The 21,504-nt window shown below is 42.9% G+C and overlaps 1 protein-coding gene across 4 annotated transcripts in view; it reads right to left on the minus strand.

Annotated features, from left to right (window-relative positions):
• Positions 1–18,816, minus strand: part of nexmifb (neurite extension and migration factor b) — a 51,176-nt gene extending 32,360 nt beyond the window's left edge. For all 4 annotated transcript variants that reach the window (XR_001290482.1, XM_013912903.1, XM_005719750.1 and 1 more), the window contains exon 1: positions 18,669–18,816. The gene's annotated coding sequence lies outside the window, so the exon portion shown is untranslated. The remainder of the gene's footprint in view (positions 1–18,668) is intronic.
• Between the last annotated feature and the right edge of the window lie 2,688 nt (positions 18,817–21,504).

Consider the following 21,504-nt stretch of genomic DNA (forward strand, 5'->3'; position numbering starts at 1 on the left):
CCCCTTCTCCTCCCTTTCTCAGCACTTAAGCAGCTGCCTCCACTTATGCAGGGCACATTTCAGATGACAGGAGGGAGGGAGGGGAGAACAAGGGGTGGCAGGGAATGATGGTTGGGGGGGGGGTAGCAGGAGCAGCACTGGGGGGAGGGAAACAAAAGGTTGCACGATGATTGCACAACGATTCAAAAGCTGCTGAAGGGGGACATTCCAAGCTTGGGTGAGGATGCTTCCCCTCCTCCTCCTCCTCTTCCTCCTCCTCTCCTGCTCTAAAACACCCATGCTGCTATACATCAAAGAGGAGAAGGTTAACTGCTAGACATAGTAACCTCTGTAATAGAACTGTTTTCTAATGACCATCAAAGACTGTTTACTACCTCTGCGCCTGTGATTAATGGCTGTATGCACGGACAACGTCCCATTTCACACGCTCGCTCCCTGCGCTTGAACATGGTAAAGGTAATGTGGAGAAAATGACAAACAGAATGATGATGGAGGATCCTTCTTAATGCTCCTCGAGGATCCTTTAGGATGTGGCCCGATCGCCCAAACTTCTAAAAACATCAAACCACAAGACGAAAAGCTTCAACGACCCTGTTGTGATAACACCATTACTGTGTTTTTACAGCTTAATGAATGATGATGATGCAGCAGTGAGAGCCAAACACCTACGGGCTGTTTTACATTGTTTTCTATTGATGATTCATTTGTACGGTAGTATTTTTTGTGTGTTAGATTTCAAAGTTAACATTCTGTTGGGTTTTCATGATTACCATTTAACCCCTTAAAGCCTATAGTGCATCATATTTGATACATAGAGCTCTTTGTGAGTTTTTGAGATTTCTGCATCATCAGGGTGATTTTACTCTAAATAAATCACACAATACATTTTTAAGCAATTTTTTTTAAATGCCAGATGTAGCAAAAACGCTAAAAATTAAAAGTCACATATTAACTTAAAATGTCATTAATTTTTTAAAACAAATTTGTCACATGGTTCAGTAAATTGGTTCAGTAAAATAGACATTTCAGGCAATTATTTCATGGCTCAGGCTTTAAAGGGTTAACCGAATATCTACCTGAAGCTACTACCTGATGGGACAACGACACTAGGCGTGCCACTGTCACCTTTCATGACTTAAGAGGATAAACACCTTTTTCTTCTGGCTTTTAAATTATGGCTCTCGCATCTTATTTTAAAGATCATATAATACCGTATCAATCGCAGACTGTGAGGTCACCTGTGGTGCATAGAGTATTTAAAAGTAGAATGGGAGGCAGAGCCTTCAGCTTTTAGACCCCTCTGCTGTGGTACCAGCTCCCAGTTTGGATTCAGGAGACAGACACTCTCTCTACTTAAATCCTCTGTTAGTTCCACTGCAGTAGGTGTAGTCTACTGGGAGACTTCCCATGATGCACTGAGTGTTTCTTGTTCATTCACCTTTTTTACTCTTTATGTGCTTACACAGTCAACCATTAGTTATTATTAATCTCAGGCTCTTTTCCACAGTGTGTTTTTCACCCTGTATTCCTCACCTCAACCCCCCCAACCATTCGTGGTGGCAGATGGCCCCCCTCCCTTAACCTGGTTCGGCTGGAGGTTTCTTCCTGTTAAAAGAGAGTTTTTCCTTCCCAATGTCGCCAAGTGCTTGCTCAAAGGGGGACACTTAATAGCTGGGCTTTTCCCTGTATTATTGTAGTCTTGTCCTTACAATATAAAGCACCTTGGTGCAACTGCTGTTGTGACTTGTGATTTCTATATAAATAAAACTGAACTGAATAAAATTGAACATTTTGAATTGCACAATACGAAGCAAATGACAAAGTTTGTTGTTCTTTCATGCCCGCAAAGCAAATACATCTAACACCTGTCAGTCGGACAAGAGCACATCAGTCTGAATCTTGAAAACCACTGAAAAGGAAGTTCTAAAGCCAGTTTCTGATTACTGTTTGGATTAAGAACAGAAGAAAAGAATTAGTAAGCTTTAGCCAAGTACTATGACTACTTTTTGTACTAAAGTCCAAAGTTGTTTTGCTGATCCATCTTTTAAAACCAAGTCCTTTGTACGCTCACTACAGCCACTGGAGGGTGTCGGCACTTCCACTGAACAACAAGCAGCAACCTAAAAAAATGAAGCCAAGGCCGACCTGCCACTTCAGGCTGTCTCTGAAAGTGAGTTACTCCATCTTAAAATACCAGTCATTACACCTTGGTACAAAAACTTTAAGACAGTTTAGCCCCTTCAGGACCCTTCACGAGGGTTTTTACTCCCTCATTTAACGTGCCAAAGTTATACATTATTTAGACTGTGGCTGCTTTGGTTGACAAGTGGGTGCCGACTAGGCCGCTAAACAAATCATGCAGCTTGACCTCTTGACCGTGTTTGTGCTAATGGCATCTTTTAGAACATTTTTAATGCCGTTACTTAAATAATTACATGGCTTGCTGTATGGTTAATTGTAACAGCCAGTCAAATGATTTCTCTGCTACTTAGCATTAATACCAGTTACCTGTAAAGTCGGTGGATGGGGCTTGCTATCCAAACTTAGCAGTACTAGAGAATAATGTAGCTCTCCACACACTTTCACAAATATCTTCAATTCTGGCCTCAAAAACTCAAGCTGGCAGTTATGCTAAAATCAAGGCTTCAAAACAGGTCTTCACAAACAGAGGCTATATCGATTTTTTAAAGCTGCTGTTTGCACATATGTTACATAAACAACTGCAATTTAGCCTTTTTATTTCAGCTTCTACATCTGACCATAAAATCTCTTTCACCTACTGCAAAATAATTAAGTCTCCACATGAACAGCTGATATGTATATGGAGTGAGCTGTGTGTGAAAAGAAAACAAAGACGTTTAAAATAATAAGAAGAATCAATGCCAAATGTCTTTACTGCTGTAGTGTAGTGAGCCGGTATCTGCATTGAGAGCAACATATTAATCTACTGACTTTTTTGGTTTATAAGCACTCATATTTTTGTCTACAGTGGAGATTTAAACCCCATCAAGTGTGCCCTGCAGCTTTCTTGATAACAGTTTTAATATGTTTTAACTGTTTGTAAGTGTAATTTTAATAATCTAGTCTTTAACAGCGCTAAACACAATGAATATGACTGCATTTCAAACCTGGACTATGTTTTTATTGTTACCAGTGCGCTAACAGCACATCACTAGACAGTTATGTCTAATTATTGGTGACAAAGGGATGGTAAAGTTGTGTCACTGTAAGGTCTGTTCCCCTGCAGACTGTGCTGATGGCTGAGAATTAAAGATGACTAATGCTGTGACTCTAACAGCTACCAGAAAGGAAGCTAAGTCACTCCCCTCAGTGTTGAGGGGGCAGGAGGCTGCAGGACTCTGTGCCGCTGCTACAAAAACAACACATCTCCCTCTTCTCTGTGGCCTGACGTGAGCTGCACCAATCATGCCAATTCTTTTTTTTCTGATTAGTATTCATACTAGGATTTACTGTTTCACAACATTAAAAAAACACACCTTATCTGTCGGTTATATTGGTTTGGCTAAAACCATTAATCATTTCAGCGCTTTCACTCACTGTCTAGACTGCAAATTCAGTTTTTGAATATTTCATTGTCATATTTTGCTCATTTAGTATTTTAACCTCATTTAGAGATGAAAAAAGTATTATTTTTTAGGTATTTCTGCAATATCAGGAAAACTGTAAACTGCACTGCTAGCATCTTACTAATCATATATATTTAATTGCGTTATTATCTTAACATGTTTTTTGCTGAAAAAGTAATTTCTGAAACATCACAGAAAGACTTTAAACAAGCAGTTTATTTATGTTAGGGTGTTTTAAATAGAGCTGAACAAACAGGTATTAGTTAGTTATCAGCTTGGCTTAGCTTAGCATAAAAGCTAAAAGCTAAAGAAAACAGCTAACCTGGCTCTGTTGAAAGTATCACTGACATGTCTTCAAAGAGACATGATAGCAATTCATATCACTCACTAAGTTATAATTGTAGGTTGGCAGTCAGTTTCTTCAAACCTGCATTATTAATTACTATAAATCTAAACTGTGTAACATAAGGGGTCCCTGACAACGCTTTAATCACAAGAATTATCACCACACCTTCTAAGCCTTTGTGCTTTAGCACTCCCCCCTTATGCTTTTGCCACAGCTGCTGTCATTAAACCTTGTAGGCATAGTTTTTGAAGATAAAAAGCTCCATTAAAACCACATATGTCTCAGTACCTGCCCAGCACCAAACAGCAGACAAAGTTAGCACCTATCAAAAGAACAAAGTCAAGCATCTAGCATGTTAAGGACCCAGATGGTGGAGACAAAACCAGACAAATCTGAAATAAGAGTGAATATTCAACCACCAGCATATCATGCCAGAAACCCAACTCCAAAAGAACAATCACACTGCTCCTTGTTTGCAGGATGTGAGAGAAGGTTATTTTTTTTAACAATAGCAACTTCTTAAGCTCATAGCTTTCGGTTATGTGACTGGCGCGGAGAGCTGGAGGGCAGCTTGCCAGCCAAACACTGGATATAACTGTAGCACATGCCTGTCAACTTTTCTTCTTCTTCCTTTTTTTTTAAAAAGCCATAAATATTTAGATCTCCTTTTAAGTGAACAAAAAATAAAAATTTGTGAAGAAACTGCCAGTTTTGAGCACTTGGGATTCCAATACTGCATCCAAGCACAGTATTCCAATCACTATGCCCTGCCAGACCCCCATCTTTCCCAAACTTTGATGTAGCTTGTGGAGAATCCCTTTCTTTATGATGCTACCAGGATGAAAATGTACAAAACTGCAGAGAAATTAGAAGTGCAGGGCGAAAAAAGTCTTCATCTTTAAAGTAACGGTAGCGCTAATTAGCCGACACTGGCTAGCTTAAAAAAGTTTATTTTATCAATTCAAATGGCCCAAAACTGACAACCTAAGTAGGTGTGGAGACGGAAACATTCATAGGATGTTGTCTCTCTTCTTTTACGGCAGGATTACAAGGACGTTTACATGCTGTAGTAATTTACTTATAAATGTGAACGAACTGAGTGGCTGTCTCCTAATGGTACCCTCAGTTTCCTTTTCTCAGCTGACTGGCTGGTGTGGTCTTCTGCTGCTGTAGCTCATCTACTTCAAGATATGTGTTGTGCATTCAGAGATGCTCTTCTGCATACCTTGGCTGTAACAAGTGCTCATTGAAGTTACTGTTACCTTCCTATCAGGTTAATGCATTCAACACCTTCTCCTCTGACCTCTGGCAGCAAAAAGGCAATGTTGCCCAGACAACTGCTGCTCACTGGATAATTCCTCCCTATTCGATTAGAACTTGCGATATCTACATTATCAAGCTATTGAACAATATAGCAAGTTGAGGTAAGTGTAAGTGTATGTATACTAAGATATATATTAAGTTTCAGTAAGAAAAAAAGGTTTAGCCACGGTCCAGCCTGCAAACAATGCAAACATTACACTACTATAAAATCCAGGGTACTATAATAGCACGCTATCTGATAGTCCTAACTGATAGAGTTATTTGAGTGTGTCATACACAGAGATCCAAGGGAAAGAGCAGACCGACAATTATAATGACAAAATCTGTGGTCTTCTACCAGCATTAATCTGCTTTGAATGCCCAGCTACACATCTTTATGCCTTCAATGAAAAGTCCAGGAGATTTTTAGAACCTACCAAAGAGCCAGAAAGCAATAAGGTCAGGAGGGTCATTAAATCGTAGGGCTCTACTTAAACCCACTACTTTACTTAATTTGAAATTATTTCAAATCTTATTTATGTATATATATTTTTTTCTTTAATGATTAAGTGGTGGATTTTCAAGTTACTGCGAGAGTCTTGAATACAAAAGGGTCACTAATTCCCTCACTTCGCTAATGCCAGCATATTTTTTAAAAGCTACAAAATTTCTATTCCGTCCTCTACATGCTGGTGTTCGGTTAGCTTATTGTTTTTTTACTTCCAGGAAAGAGTACTGCAGAAAAAAAAAAAACACATCTACGATACTAGAAAGATACAAGTTTGCTTGTGAAAGCAGAAAATCAGTTACTGGATTAAAAAGCCTGAATAATGAAGAGGAAATACACATTGAGGAGCCTGAAGTAAGCCTTCAGCAGACATCCACTGCATCTCTGGCCTCGTAACTCCTTATTTTCAACACAATAAATGTCCTGCTTATATGTCCAGTCTCCTGAGCCAAGACAAAAGCAGCTCATTGATAACAGCTCAATAAGTGGGTATGGGGCTCTCCTAAGGGCTTTGAGGAATTTGCAGTCAATATGTGATGATAATGGGTTGCACATGGCCTTTTTTAAAACTGTGGTGATATTGCAGTAGCTTGAATTTAGATGCAAACTTTTACAACTCTGCTGAAACCACCAAAAATGCAACTGTAGCACAAATATATATATATTTATGTGTTTGTGTTTTTTTTTAAATATACCAACCATAATCCTGATATAAAAGAAAAATCTGTTTTGTCTGTATAACAGAGTTATTATTGTTCTCAGTAAATTAATCTTTTACGAGTATTTTGTTTTTTAAAATGAGAGGCTAAAATGAAGACGGTTCCATCCACATCACAAAAATCCGTTCCATTACTCTCACAGTAAAGACTTCCCTTTGTTCTCGGAGCCACAAATTATTTCCCCGTTGCTTCAGAAAGCGACTCCTTTACTTGGCTTCAAAACCAAAGGACAGGGGCAGGAGGGGTGGGAGGAGGGGGGTAGCAGAGGACAGAAGGAGAAGAAAGGAGATACACAGAGAAAAAGAGAGCGAATGAGGCAATGGGAAAGGGAGGGCAGCGGGAAAGGAGCCAGGGAGACAAGGCAGGAAAATGCAGAGAAGGGTGTCAGTCATGTGTTTGTATGTGTTTGGGGCTAATAATGAGGAGGGCACGGGACAGAACAACAACACCGCTCCGTCTACTAACTCAAATCTCGATATTCACCATCTCTGGCTGCTAATACGCCTCCTTTCTTTGATATTTGTTTTCCCTTTTAAAGTCATTGATGTTATTAGTTTTCGAAACCCGGCTTAGAGGCTTATTGATAGGCCGCGCAGATGGAAATATTAATGGCCTCGGAATCGCTGATGAGAAAGAACAATAATTCTTGTCTGCTGCCCGTAAAGCTGCGGCACGTCTACAGCGCAAACCACGCCAAGAGGGAGTTTCTGTGTTTTTCCTGCATCGAGACGCTCTCTGCGCTGCAGTTTTGGCCACTGTGTGTTTTCAGTGTTCGTCCCCAATAATAAATAAAAACCCAGCTTTCTTGCGAAACACTTAATCGGGCAGTATGGAATCAGCGAGAGCAGTAAAAGGAGCATACTGTCACGGCTTTAATGTGTCTCTCTCTGTGTTCGGTGAGGGGGGTGGGGGGGTAGCCTCTCTGATGTGCCACAGCTGAAATTGGCAGGCTATCAGTCACAACCCTGTAACACAATGTACAGCATTTCTAAACAGTATAAAGAGAAATGACAGCCAAGAAGGCAGAGAGACAGACTGAGAGAGGAGGAGAGGGATGGAGACAGTGCAAAACAGAGAGCGAGAGTGAGAGAAAAGCCATTTTTAGAAACCTGATGTGTAAGTCTAAATGTTTTCTTTACAACTGGGTCAGAACAGCACATTATTCTAGACTCACTGAACAAGCATTTGTCGTTTGATGCGCTCAGATCCAGCTCTAGGTGCCGCAGGTTAAATCTCACGTCAGAATAGCAGAAACTCCACGGCTGTGGGCTTCAAATGTTACCAGACTGCGCCTGAATTAAAGCAAAAGTTGGCAAAATGTTTGGTGGGAAGGGAGGTGGGGGGGGTGGGGGGGCAAATGAGAACTGGTGTTAATCAGGCCTATTGATTAGAGCCTGTGTGAGTCTGGGAGGAGCTGGGAGAGGGTGGCTGTGTGCATATGCACAGGGGTATTACCAGCACTTATTCTTTAAGCCTGTGGGACAAAGCAGCCTCTGAGCGAGGTGATTAAAAGGCCCAAGCTATTGAGCTCCTCCAATCAATACCCTCCTATGCTATTGGACAGAGTGGGAGGCCGCTTCCTAAGTAACATAGAAACACACGCACACACATGCTAACACGCTTTCACCTTCACAACCCCGTATTTTTCTTCTGTTTGCCCCAAATCTTAAACCAGCTTCATTAAGTGTTGGGGCGAAGGAGGACAAATCCCCACTGGCCTCCTGTAAGGCTTTCTTGACCATACCACACTGGAAAGGGACTTGCCATTTTCATCATGTGCAATGGCCAATTAAACAAATCTAATACAGAGTAGAAAACGGGGTGTGGGATAAAAGTGGGAGCTTTTCATTTAAATGGATAAGGTTAATGAGTTATTTGTATGGTTGACGTATCCTGATGGTTTAAAAGGTTAGGCGCATCTACACAGCTGCCCTTTGGAGTGATCTCCTCCGTTTCACGCTCCCTCAAGCAGTGGTAATGAGAGGTCACTGTGCACCACGAGGGCCCTGGGAGCTAGCAGCCCAGCCAGACAACACATAGCCACCGACATATTACTATTTCCTCCAAAATAAACAGGCCTCGAAGAGAGGAACAGGTCATTTCAGCCCTTTCTCTTAACCTGCCTCTCCCTCTCTCGCGCTCTCTCTTTCTCTTTCAATATCCCGACAAGTGGTCTGCTCTCAGCTCGCCGTGACCAGAGAACACTCCTCTCTCTTGTTTTTTCGGAACATCCACTTTCATATTTTCAATAACTGCAGAATCCTATTTTTTGTTTCCTAATGGAGCCCCTCTCCTTTTCCCCCCCATCTCTAAATTCCATTTCACAGAACTGGCCTGCCTTCTTTACGTTCGCTGCCATAACAAGATCAGCAAGGCTTTTGGTTTTATTTTGGTTTTTGGGGGGCTTTTTTCGAGTCTCATCAACACCTCGGGTAATCCGGTCAAAAATATCTGCACTGCTGACACATAATCAGTTATGCTAAACATAACTCAATCACAGCGTGATTATTAAAGAGCACACAGCAAACACTTACAGCATCACTCCCACCAGCCTTAATGGCCTCGCTGCAGCCCTGGCCGCGGCGGCTGCTGAGAATCACGAGAAAAGGCCTGGCTTTGCTTAATTCAGAGCTATTGATTTGGTAATTATTTCATAAGCCGCTATGTCCAAATACTCACAGGCACCGAAAAGCCCATATCACAGGCGACCAGGCAGCCTGGGGTGTGTTGCTGTCAGGTTTGCCAGTGTGAGCGGACAGAGGCGGTGGGTTCTGCTTAAGACAGAGTATTGGACAAACACAAACAAACGAGGCAGCGGCCACTGTGACTCAGTGCTCTAATGAACCAGCGTATTGACTTGCTGGCTTTCTCTTTCTCTCTGCCTGCATGTCTTTCTCTTCCTCGCACACACTCTGCCTCGCTCGCGCTCTCTCCCTCTGTCTGCTATGTTTGTATGGATCCCAGCTGCCACTCGGAATACCAATTACTGTAGGTCCAAGATGGGGGGAAGAGTGAATGAGAGAGAGAAAGAGGGACTGTATGAAAAGGAGAGAGAGAGAGGGAGAGAAAAATGAAGTAAGGAAAGAAAGAGGAGAAGCCATGCAGAGGGAAAATAGCGCGCACGCTGGCAGGTGATGCAGGACGCTCATCCCCCCCTCCCTCCACTTGGTCACCAGGAGAAACACCCTGGTGTTGTAGCTGATGGCGAGGAGAAAAAAAAGGGAGGGGGGTCCTCATTCCCGATGCAGTGGCACCTCACGAGGAGGGAAAATCAAAAAGCATCTTCATGTGAGACACTTACATCCCTGATGCTCCCTGACACTCCTGCAGCTGACACACAAGGAAGGGAAATCAAAGGGGACCTTTCTGTGGTCTACCACAAATAGGTGCAGCTCCTGCACACGGAGGAAGGGAGGGGTGTCACATTCCCCCCGCGAATTCCTGGGACAAAGCTAGGGTGCTGCATCTCCCATTACCAGATATTTGTGTTAGATAAAGGGATTTAGACCAAGGGGAGCTGTTGGGTCCAGTGACACTCCTTCCCGCGCTCCCTTTTCTCGTCTCTTTTCCAACTGCCGCAACAATTCTCATGACAACCATAATGAGCATGCTCACATTCAGCACGATACCACTAATTTGAGAAATTTCCAGCACAAAGACATAATTAGACAAACTAATTAGACGAAGACTTCGCTGCACAGAGATCCTCCACAGTTCAACTCATCCGCCTACCTGCCGATGACTAAAATAGGAAGCAGCCGTCAAGCCCATCCATGCTCATTCCCCTCAGTTAGTGCAGTGAGATGTTTGTGAGATGGCGCACAAGGGAAAATAACATGATCTCTCCCAAGGGCTGCAGACGCTCCTCAGCAGCAGCAGCAGCAGCAGCACAGCAATACCTTTGTTGTGGCTTTAGTGTCAAATAGGACTAACAGGTCTTACCCAGCCACAGATTGTCTTCCTATTTATATCTGAGGCAGCAACACTGTCGATATGCTGTGAAAGAAGCTGCGCAGTCCTACACCTATATGCCACTGTGCAAGACATATTAATAAATCACAGTGAGCCACTCACATGTGCCACGAACGCTTAAAAATACACAGCGCTCCGCTTGAGGTGTTCATAGTGAGCTATAGGTGAAGTGGTGGGTTTTCTAATGAAGAATATGACAAGAGTACTTAGAGAGAGTTGGAGAGGCGAGGGAGGTAGAAAGGTAATTGATTTTAAAAGTGATGGGAAAACCCACAGGTCTCAGGAGGGAGCAGAAAACCATCTCAACGGATCCAGAAGCCCCAGCTGCCTCCAAGAATAATGGAATTAATTCTTAGTCTCACTTAAATACATTTTATAATGGGAACTTAAATTAACATTTGGTAAGGCCCCCAGAGATGGAGTCAAAGTGTAAATTGTTACCATTTTTTTTTTTTTTTTTGCTTTTCTCTCAACAATGGAGCCCTTGTCCTCTGAATACGCTTTCCTTGTAGGCACTCGGTAAATAACTGTGCTCGCCCGTTATCATTTTGTGCAGCACGCGATGAAAAAAAGACATAACTAATTTTATTACTACATGACCGATTCATGCATATACAACAGAAAAACAAACTTCCGTGCCCACATAGAAGTCAGGGGCCAAGACTAAGCATGTGCACATGTGCGCATGCGTGCATGTGCACATTCATATTTTGAATGCTTGGCACACTGTCACTGCATTCACCGTGGAGTCTGAATAGTGGTGGGTTGATTTGTAAGAGCACAAGAGAGAAACACAGACGGTGTGTTACACTGTTTATTACTCCTAATCTTCAGTCGGGTCATTAAGTCCAGGTAGACTCACGGTACACTGGTATTAAGAGTCAGCACAGAGGGCTTCTGAAAGAACGGGCAGCCCCTAAAAAGCTATATTTATATATCTACACACACACATATATACAGCTCTGTGCCTCTATAACTACAGAGGACATTATATTGACTACAGTTCAGTTGCTGGAGACTTACTTTAACCTTACAAACCCCCTATCCTTAAAACAGCTCTTCACCTTAAAGTACTGGACCTGCCTTGTCCCCATAAGGAAGACAAGTCCCCATTATATGACGGTGTAAACAGATCTAGGTCCCCACAACATGAGTAATAACCACCCACTCATACACACACGAACGCTGAGCACGTAGCACATACAGTACAGCATGCACAATGCACACGAAGAACCCGCATCTCCAGAGGCCTCATCACTCGAGCCAAAACACCGCAGCAGCATACATCTTTGATAGCGGCTTTTAAACCTATTAGATCATATGGCTATAAAGTATGCATACAGACTGTACACCGGCTCTCCCGTGACAAAGAGTTTCTCTCAGTGGACTTACCCGCATAAATAAACCATAAGCAAATCCCAAATATTGCACACAAAAGGCAAAAAGGAAAAAACGTGCACTCATGCAAGTGCATATACACACTCACGCCTCAAAGGGAGATCTCAGAGGAGCAGGTAATACACAAAGTTATTTGAATATAAAAGGGAGATACCTGGTCTTGTGATGTTCCCGAAGTATTTAGCCGAAAGTGACAGAAACAGAACGACGACAGGAGCAACAAAAATGTGTTTTCACTGGAAGTAATAACAGCGATGAGGGCCAAGCATGTCCTTGACATCACTGGTAGCATCTTATTAAATGTAATTTTTCCACTTCACTTCCCCACTAGTGACTACACTTACATCTGTAGCCCCCCCCTCAAAAAACTGTATTCTTGTATCACACAATAATGACTGTTCCTTCCACTGAATTGTAAAAAACAAAGCAATCCTCATACATTTTGAGTTTAACTTTGCCTTAAACAAGCCGCAACCGCCGATTTTTTTGTCGTTATTTACCGACTCCCCCCTTTTGTGCCACTAACGCACCAATTTACCCATAAATTATTAAAAGAAAAGCAGCAGATCTGCTCAATTAAAACGACTATCTCGAAGCAGGATTTTTCTTTCTTTTCTTTTAATAATTTCTGCTTAAAAATGTCTTAAACAGATCTCAAATTAGTTGCAGATTATTTTCCTAACAATCAAGAAAATGATTGACTCACTAATTACTTGAGCCCAAGTCCAAAGCCACCAAACAGCAACTTTAATTAAATTACACGCTCTACAATGAGCTAAAGAACAATTTTAATCAGTGTATATGATATAAAAAGAAAAGACAGAGTAAACAGCACAGGCATTCGCCTTCTGGCTGGTTCTGGTGCTTGTTGCGATGGACAAATTTCAGTGATTATTCATACAAAAGCACAACCAATCATAATGAAAATACAAAATGCAAAGAGATGCATAAACGGAACAAATAAATGCGGCACTTTATTCAAAATCGCAGCTAAATACCTGCATTGGAAAACCTGGATATTATTCATTGAAATGCAGCAATGCTGAATTTGAACCAATATTACAAAGAATCTCTGAGGCTTTGTGTGACTAAATGATGAATTAGCCCTTTTATCAGAAGCGGCTACACTGAGGTGCATATTTGACTCCTCGTGGAGAGCATTTTACTGGCTCAACTGTGATATATGCGGGTCGTATTCTGTCAGTGTTGCTGAGTGATGACTTGGGGAAATGGGTTAGAAGAGCACCGAGAGATAGTGAGTTGAAAAATGTCTATTTGCGCATGACAGAGCTTCGGTACGTCACCCAGTGCTGCTGTCAGGGGTGAGCCCAGAATAAATGTGAAGCTGACATCCTGGCCCTTCAAGTATCTTTACGCTACAATTAGCTGCTTGTTTATGACAGCAGAGACTGGGTCACTGTCATGATGGAAAATATACAGTAAGTGTGAGTGTGCGAGAGACAAAAGGAGTCCCGAAGCAGAAGAAAACCCAGAACCAGGAGACTGAGAAATCTTACTGGGCCTTGCTAGAGCTAAAGCACACACACACACTGATAAACAGGCGAGTATACACACAGCTGTTCATCCTAGAAGTCAAAGTACACACTTCATACACTCTCCTGCGATGCATCTGAAATGAGAAGTCCTAATTATTATTTCCATTGTGTCCCACTCCTGTGACAAGGACCACTAGCTGTGAATGATTATAATTATTACCCGTAGTAGAATAGCAGTCATGCTGTTGTATCATCAGCAACATCATCCAACAGATCAGGGTCAGATCCAACTTGAAATTCATGTATGCAACGCAATTCACAGCCTCTGTGTTAAGATATTCAAAAACATTTCTCATTTGACTTCTGCTCAGAAGCAGTATGCATGGATTATGTTTTGCCTCTGGCGCGCTATGGTAAATGAAAAGTAAAGCGCCATCCGTCAGCTGACTCCATCTGACAGAAAGACCGTTGCATCTGCTCCACAGACCCTTTTTTTTTTTTTCTCGCTTCTTCCCATCATGCTCGCCTGCATCAACCACAACTTATGATTAAAAATAGCCATTTGATTCAATTACCTCTAATGTTTGATTAGGGCACAAATGCCGCAGTCTCCACAAACAGCAGCACAATTAAACTGAAGTGAATTGCAGCAGATCTCTGAGCGAACGCTGGCCACGCCATAAATTTTAAATACTCGACTTGGGGAGCGAAAAGAAGAGAAAGAAAAAAAAAGAAGAAGAAGATTTACAGCAAAATATGGCCTGTCTCTTATTTGTACATAAATTCACAACATCGTTTAGAGTAGCAAACAAGTCTGTCTTGAATGGCTGGTAATTATGTACAGCAGCAAATAAAGCGTGGTTTTCTTTTCTGAGGCGCTGGTGGCTTGTTAAGTGGTGAACAGACAAAACAGCATTTAGAAAATGAAAGGTGGAGGGAAACATCCAGGGCACAGCGAGCTTCTCTCCCATTAGAAACAACACTGTCTGTCTCGCGACCGTTTGTTTGTTCCAACTGGCTGTACTGGAAAGACGTGCCCCGAACCCCCACCACCAACACTAACTACGTCTTTCTTGTTGTTTCTGTCCCCTCTCCCTCCGTCTGTCCATCCAGCCCTTCCTCTGATCTTCCACCATGTCCGTCCCCCATCTCCTAGGCAGCTCCTCTGTTTTGTTTTGGGTTGTTTTTTTGTTTGTTTTTTGCATCTTACCTAATGTTTTGGTCCCTTTTTTTCACTTTATCAGTCCTTCTTTTTTCAACCCGCCCACATCCACTCATTTTCAACCACCAAATCAAAAATAAGGCTAACAAATGTGGCCTATTATCCAGTATTCGGGACACTGACAGTACGTGTCCATGAATGTAGAGCTCCAAATGGCTCAAACATGAGGAATCTAGTTAGAAAAAAAACATGTTCGAATTAGACCAGGGGCACTGCAGACAAGAGGAATCTATTACTGTTATTATATAACAAAAAACTGAGCTGTTATTGCCACTGTGTGCACCATTACAAAGGAAACAATGCATAGGAGCACGTTGTGTGAAACCAATTAAAATCCAACCCTGTCATATACCTTCCTCTCTTTCCAGTCACGTTGTGAATATGCCATTTTTACACCATTCATAACGGCGCACCTGTGTCCACTGCGTTAGATCTCCGCCTCTTTCAGTATCCTTCTCAAATTTTCCAGCATCGCATCTCACTATCTGTTTCAAGAATCCCACGAGCTGAAAATACAAGGGGGCCCGGGAGAGTGTGTGAGAGCAGAACAGGGGAAATTTCACATTATCTGTCTATCTGCAATATAAGAGTGTGATGTGGAAGCAGGAAATGAGCTATGAACGTCAAGCCTGCATGCTCATGGTCCCAGTGGCCACCAGCCTACATATTGAGATCAAGTAGGCAATGTGGAAAGTGGTTTAATAGACCCCAGTTTAATTGGACTTTTATTTGTTAATGGCTGAAATCCTGATGCATTACTTTAATTATCTTGGCAGAACTAATTCATGAACACGTAGGAAAAGAAAAAAATGTGGCCGGACTTAGCATTTAAATGGCATCCAAACGCTCCCTCCCTCCCTCCCTCGCTCTCTCGCTTTCTTTTTAAAGCTCCTATCCTCAAAGTACTCTGCTTTTGCTTTCCATGGGATTCTCTCTGATACGACTTGTAAGGCATGTGATGGTTTAAACCCTCAGTGTGCTTTAACCAGCCAGCTGTCATGAATGAGTCCACAGAAAGAGGAGAGGAGAGCACTGAGGCCATTTTTCTCATCTTTTTTAAAAGCGCTGGGGCCCACCCAGATCCTATACGTGAGCATGGCCGTGTTTGCTCTGCCCTCCGAGTGCAGAGTAGGTTTGGCTGCTGCCATGGAAGGGAAAGAGGAGGGGAGGGGTGGGCTCACTTCTACACTTACTAAGCCCACTCACACATGAACTGCTCCGTCAATGCTGAAGAGCAGCCAATGAAAAGGTGAGTTCCTTAATGTCTTTCTGATTGCGTCGTTTCTAGTTCATTACATGACGGCACTGTAATAGTTTTCGCCTCACACTGACACTTGAGTTCTTTAAAACGGGGCGTTCTTTAAAGCAGTTTAGCACAGTTTGACTTTCAGCTACAGGGGAAAATGTTTCCCTCTCTCAGCCAGTGCATGTGTACAGTATTTGTGCATTTCATGGTGTGTTTGTGTGCGTGCTGCAGATTGCATTGGAGTATGTTTACGTCTGTGCGCACGCAAGTAGTATGCGAAAACAAATGTGCGTGTCTTCCCTGGAACAGCTCCTGTCTGGGTGGGGGGGGGAGCGGAGCTGGCGGTGAAAGAGCTCAGCAGCGCCTCAGTCCCTCAGGACAGACTGCAGCTCTCTCCTCGCGGCCATGAAAAGCAATCAGAGCTCAGCTTTCTCTCCTGGACTTACCTCTGCCTTTAATTACAGAACTCTGCAGCAGCAGCAGCACAGAGAAAGACTGCCTCCGCTGGGCCACAGCCAGCCCGTCACAACCCCAGCACAGGGCTGCGGTCGAGACAGCAGGCCTCAGCATACAGTGGCCTGACATAAGCACAGTGTGCTTAAACATGCAGTCGGCCCCGGTGAGCTCAGCGTGCTTCTGCACAGACCGAGACTCGGCTAAGGTGCTTCTATACTGAAAACCACAGCGCTCCAAGCATAAAACACAGCAGGGCTCCATACGAGCTAGGAATGGCCTTTCTGTATGCCTAATGAGATGTTCTCACCTGTGCTCTAGCAGGATAATGCAACATAAGCGACTGGGGAATTACGGAAAAATGATCAATAACACAAATAAATGTTTTCTGCTCGGTACACACATGCACACACTGTCAACCAGAAGCAAGACCCTGAGATATGAAGAATGCGAGCACTTGTAGGGAAAAGGATTACTGATGAGGAGCCATTCATTGTGTGTAATTGAGATTCTTTCCCATTCAAGAGACATGAGAGTAGAGGCCCAACATGTGCCTTTAGGCTGAGCAGAGGAGAAGCCACGGTGCACACATGGACAGGGGAAGATAAGAGACTATGTACACAAGCTGCTGGTTTTATTGCTGCAACATAACGCTCGGATAGCATTTTAAACACATTTTCAGAAAACCTGCCAGTGCCGTCCTCGCTGCCGTGGAACCATGCCACGGTGCTGAAATGTGTCATTGGGCTCAATTTCTCACCCAATTTCAACCGAACGGAAAATGGCACTTTGGTGACAGCAATGAGGCTGACCAGAAGGAGATGTGAGTGGCAAATGCCGTAAAAGACGAATCTCCACGGCGCACTCGGTGGCACGCCGCCGAACTAAGGCACGGCTGTTATGATAGCTATCATCATTTCCGTATCTATGATCCTCAAACAAGGCCCTCTCCCCCTCCACACGTCACATAGCCTCGGGTCCAATGGCGCACTGTGCCGTCACACGTGATAATGACACCCACATCAACGTGTCAACTCAATTTGGCCCTCTTATAGGCTCTCTTTGACTCAATCAATGCATGGCCTTCCATCTGGGTTCCACTCCTGTCCTCACATTAGAGGAGTGGGGATGGACAGACATTTTACTAACTGCTCACTAAACCTGCCCCCACTCCCCACCCTTGGACATCTGCAGTTTAACATCACATATTACATATTTTCCTTAACCTAATAATCCTACAGTGTTCTCAGAACGTGCAGCAAAGTCAAAAGCACCCTGTCAAGTAGGCTACAAAGGCTTCAAACACAAATCAAAAACCAAGTCATGTCGGGTCAATAACTGTGAGCTGAACAGATCATTAACTGTGGCGATAAATTTGCCAAGTTTTTCTTCTTCTTCTTCTTCTTCTTTTTTAATTTGAAAATCCCATCTTACAAGGCATTCCAATAAATATCAGGCAGGCACATTTCTAGCTCGTTAAAATTTAATCCAATTAAATCCCTATTTAAAACAAAGTTACACCTCCACAACAACCAAGCACAGAGGCTGTTATCTTGGGCTGCAGCTCATTATTTCTCAGAGCAGCTCGTCTGGCTGACAGTGTGGTAGACTGGGACATCCAGTAAACATCTGTCATGAAGCATCCTTACAGGGGAGCACAGACACAGTAAGCTACTGATCCAGTGACCCCACAGTGCAGGCATTCACACATGCCTTGGTGCACCTGCGTGTGAGCCTCTGCTATCGTCATGTTTAGGCCAATTTTAAGGATTTGTGCTTATAAACCGTTTATGAATCATTTATTCGCCATCACAGTGGAGGGGCCTAGAGAGATGATGTGTTATCCCATTAGGTTTCAATAGCTCATTCATGAATCATTCATCAGTTTGGACTATAGATTATTCCCCCTTTATTCATTTCTTATTCATTTTGGGCCAGTGTACTGCTCGGGATGCATTACGTTGCTTCAAAATGACGTCCACAGGCCAGTGTTTGCCTTCAAAACATGCAAACAGTGCAAGGTAACTGGCATCAACGCGAACAACCACACGTGGCATCTGTATTTGGATTGAATTTGTGAGCCTTAAGCGAATAGATCGGAGCTTGTGCTTTAAGTAAGTGGGGGTATTTTTTTTCGCAGGGAGAAGGTAATCGATGGAGCAGAGACGAATGAATGTAGGCTACGACAGCTGTCCCAAGGAGGTAGGGCTGCTACTACACCGCATGCATGGTGTGAGTTCCCCCTTTGAATAAAATGTCCGATCAGACCAAATCAAGAAGGCAGGGATATAAATCAGTGTGTGTGTGTGTGTGTATGTGTATAAATCAGGCTGTCCTGTGCATACCAAATAGAGCTCGCTCTCTATTCAAATACACACGGCACGCTGAATAGCAGCATAATAGCGTTTTCTCTGCCTACCTCCAGAGCGTGTGCGCCCAAACTGCGTTTTTTCCCCCGTCGCAATGGGATCCTTCTCAGCTGCCCTGGACAGTATCAGAGATGCGTCTTTCCCCCGAAAGGCAAACACTTCCCCAGCATGTCCCCCAACCCTCCCTCCCCTGCCGCCACCACCAGCACCACCACCACCAGCAGCAGCAGCAGCCCGGGCCTCCAGTAATAGCAGGTGGACGCGCCTCTCAATGATGGAGACAGCGCGACTCTCCTCTCCCCCGCCGCTCCATTTTCAATTACGGAAGAATTCGTATTCCAGGAAACGCGCTATAGGGCAGCCAGCATGTCCTAATATCGCCGCTTTTCTCGGGACCAACAGGGGCCGTCGCCTCTCAAACTCCCGATTCGTGGCGCCCCCTCGCCTGTTATCTACCTTTTACGAGATGCTTGATGTTGCCATTGTCACGGTGTATTTTTTTTTCGCCTTCCTTTTTTTTCTTTTTTTTTTTTTCAGCTGAACCTCTACCCCTCCTTGCGACGCGCAGTCTCGTAGGCGCGCACTTTACTTGCTCCCCCTCCGATTCTTCTTGGTCCGACCTATGAGCGCGCACAGCCAGCCGACGCAGGGCCACGCACTGCTTTGACGGACGCGCTGAGCAAATCAGGTATAGCCCACTCCAAATAGGACTGTATCATAACAGGGCAACTGCAATGACATGAATAATGAATAGGCTACTCATGTTTGCTGTGCTGTGTGATAGGCCCACTCACAATGCGTACCGGACTGGAAGCGATATTTGGGGAGACTTGAGCGTCTCTCTCTCTCTCTCTCTCTCTCTCTCTCTATCTGTCTCGCTCTCTCAGTATGAATTTGATTAGCAAAACTCAATAAACCATTACTTTAAAAAAACGTGTTTTGCATGTACATGATTATTTTTGTGTTATTAACGTCTATTCAAGAGGGGACAATGTTTTTTGAGTATTTTTATGGATTTAAGATCATATGTTAGAGTAATTTTGTCATCGGGTGGACAGGTGGATGTAAAACAAAAAAAATCCTATATATGTGTGTGTGTGTGTGTGTGTGTGTGTGTGTGTGTGTGTGTGTGTGTGTGTGTGTGTGTGTATAAGGTATAATCATTAGGCTAGATGTCACTGTCCAATTTTCAGCTTATGTTCACAAATAAATGTTTTATTTAATTATTTCCCTGAATACTGATCGATTGTCAAACTGAAAACATAAAATGTTATTTTAAAAAGTGGCAACAGCCTGATTTCATTTTTCAGAGGCCAAAGTGCATCCTTCACATGTGACAGGGTAGACAGGCATCATTAACTCACCACATTTGTAAGTGGCACTGATTTGGGAGTGGTTTTCTGCGTGTCTTACACAGTTGTATTTGATTGCGTTTTTACTGTAGTCTACTTCTGCTCCACACTGTCACTTTTTTTCTTTTGGTAAGGGACCTGTTTAGTGCATGTGTGTTACACCGTCCAGGCTTAGATTATTATTAGAAATCAACACTTCCATAATAGATATTTCTTTTGAGGGTCTGTGAGCTGCACAGTTAAGATCCACCTAAACACTTGTTCACATTTTCTCATTCCTGTGTTTCTTTGTGCAGGCCAGGGCGTACAACATGCTTCAGGCTGAAGGCGGGTGATTGCACAGGGTGGAAGATGTAGGAGGATGACTGCCAAACCCTATGCAAGTTGTCAGCATGCTAAATAGGTTAGATGACCCACAGTACTGCTGACTCTAGTCTTGGACTTTGGGTTCTGACAGTTTTACAGGTGGGACAAAGGACTCACGCTCCCCCGCTTTAACTTTATATTCAGTTGTATACTGCAGACAGACCTGTTGAATCTTCGATTGTAGTGTTTGCCTAATAAAATAGAATAAAATTCTCCCTGGAGGTGGTCTTTTTGTACATAGCAGTGACTGTCGGTCAGATCTAGAATCTGTGTGTTTCACATCCGCCTCTCTAAAATTAGAGTTTGCTATTGCTAATGACAAAGACTTCCATCAGATGTGCACAACAAGGAAAGGCAGCAAAAAGCAAATGTTCAACATTTTTGCACAACGGACTGAAACATGAAATGTCAGCTGTCAGTTTGTAAAACAGTTAGTCATTAAATTAATTGGTTGGTATGATGACAATTATGGTTTCATACTGTTTAATGAATAACAAATACTAAAAATTTCTTCTTTCAACCCCTGAAATATGATGATTTGACGATAGTCTGAAAAATAAAGGGTCTGATTTCGAGAACTTCTGGTGGATATTTTTATTTGTTTTATAATATTTTACAAACAAAACATCTCCGATTGATTCATTTTTCACTTGCTTAAAGATGTCTTTCCCATCGTATTTAACATGGTTAAACTTGAATAATCAGGTTATAACTAAAAGGTATTCTGTCAGCCAAATAAAGCGATTACTGTTTATCTAAACTGGGTCACAGTTTTACATACAGTTGATTATTATGGACATTTGTTTTTGGTCTATATCTTTTCACTTGTTTCAGCTACTCTACTAAGTCCTGATGTACTAAACAGAGGACGTCCTGGCCTTTCCAAAGATATCTCACATGCTTGGGTGTCCTCTTTTAGCTCCAAAGAGGAAGGAAATTACAAAACAGTTAAACTGAAAAATGTTTTTTCTTCAGTTCTCAGGAGGTTGTTGTATTCAGTCTATAGCTATTTGTTGCCTATATATAGTCATCATGGCCATGAATGTCATGGTCATTTTGGAATTTTAATGATTTCTTTGAACTGTTCTTTTTACAGAGTGTTAGGTATGGCTGTGTGCAGGCAGGAATAGGACCCAAGGTGCAGACTCCGGAGACAGATGTGAACTCA

Source organism: Pundamilia nyererei, unplaced genomic scaffold, assembly GCF_000239375.1.
Source record: "Pundamilia nyererei isolate P.nyererei 1_Seehausen unplaced genomic scaffold, PunNye1.0 scaffold00001, whole genome shotgun sequence".
In the NCBI taxonomy this organism is placed as follows: domain Eukaryota; kingdom Metazoa; phylum Chordata; class Actinopteri; order Cichliformes; family Cichlidae; genus Pundamilia; species Pundamilia nyererei.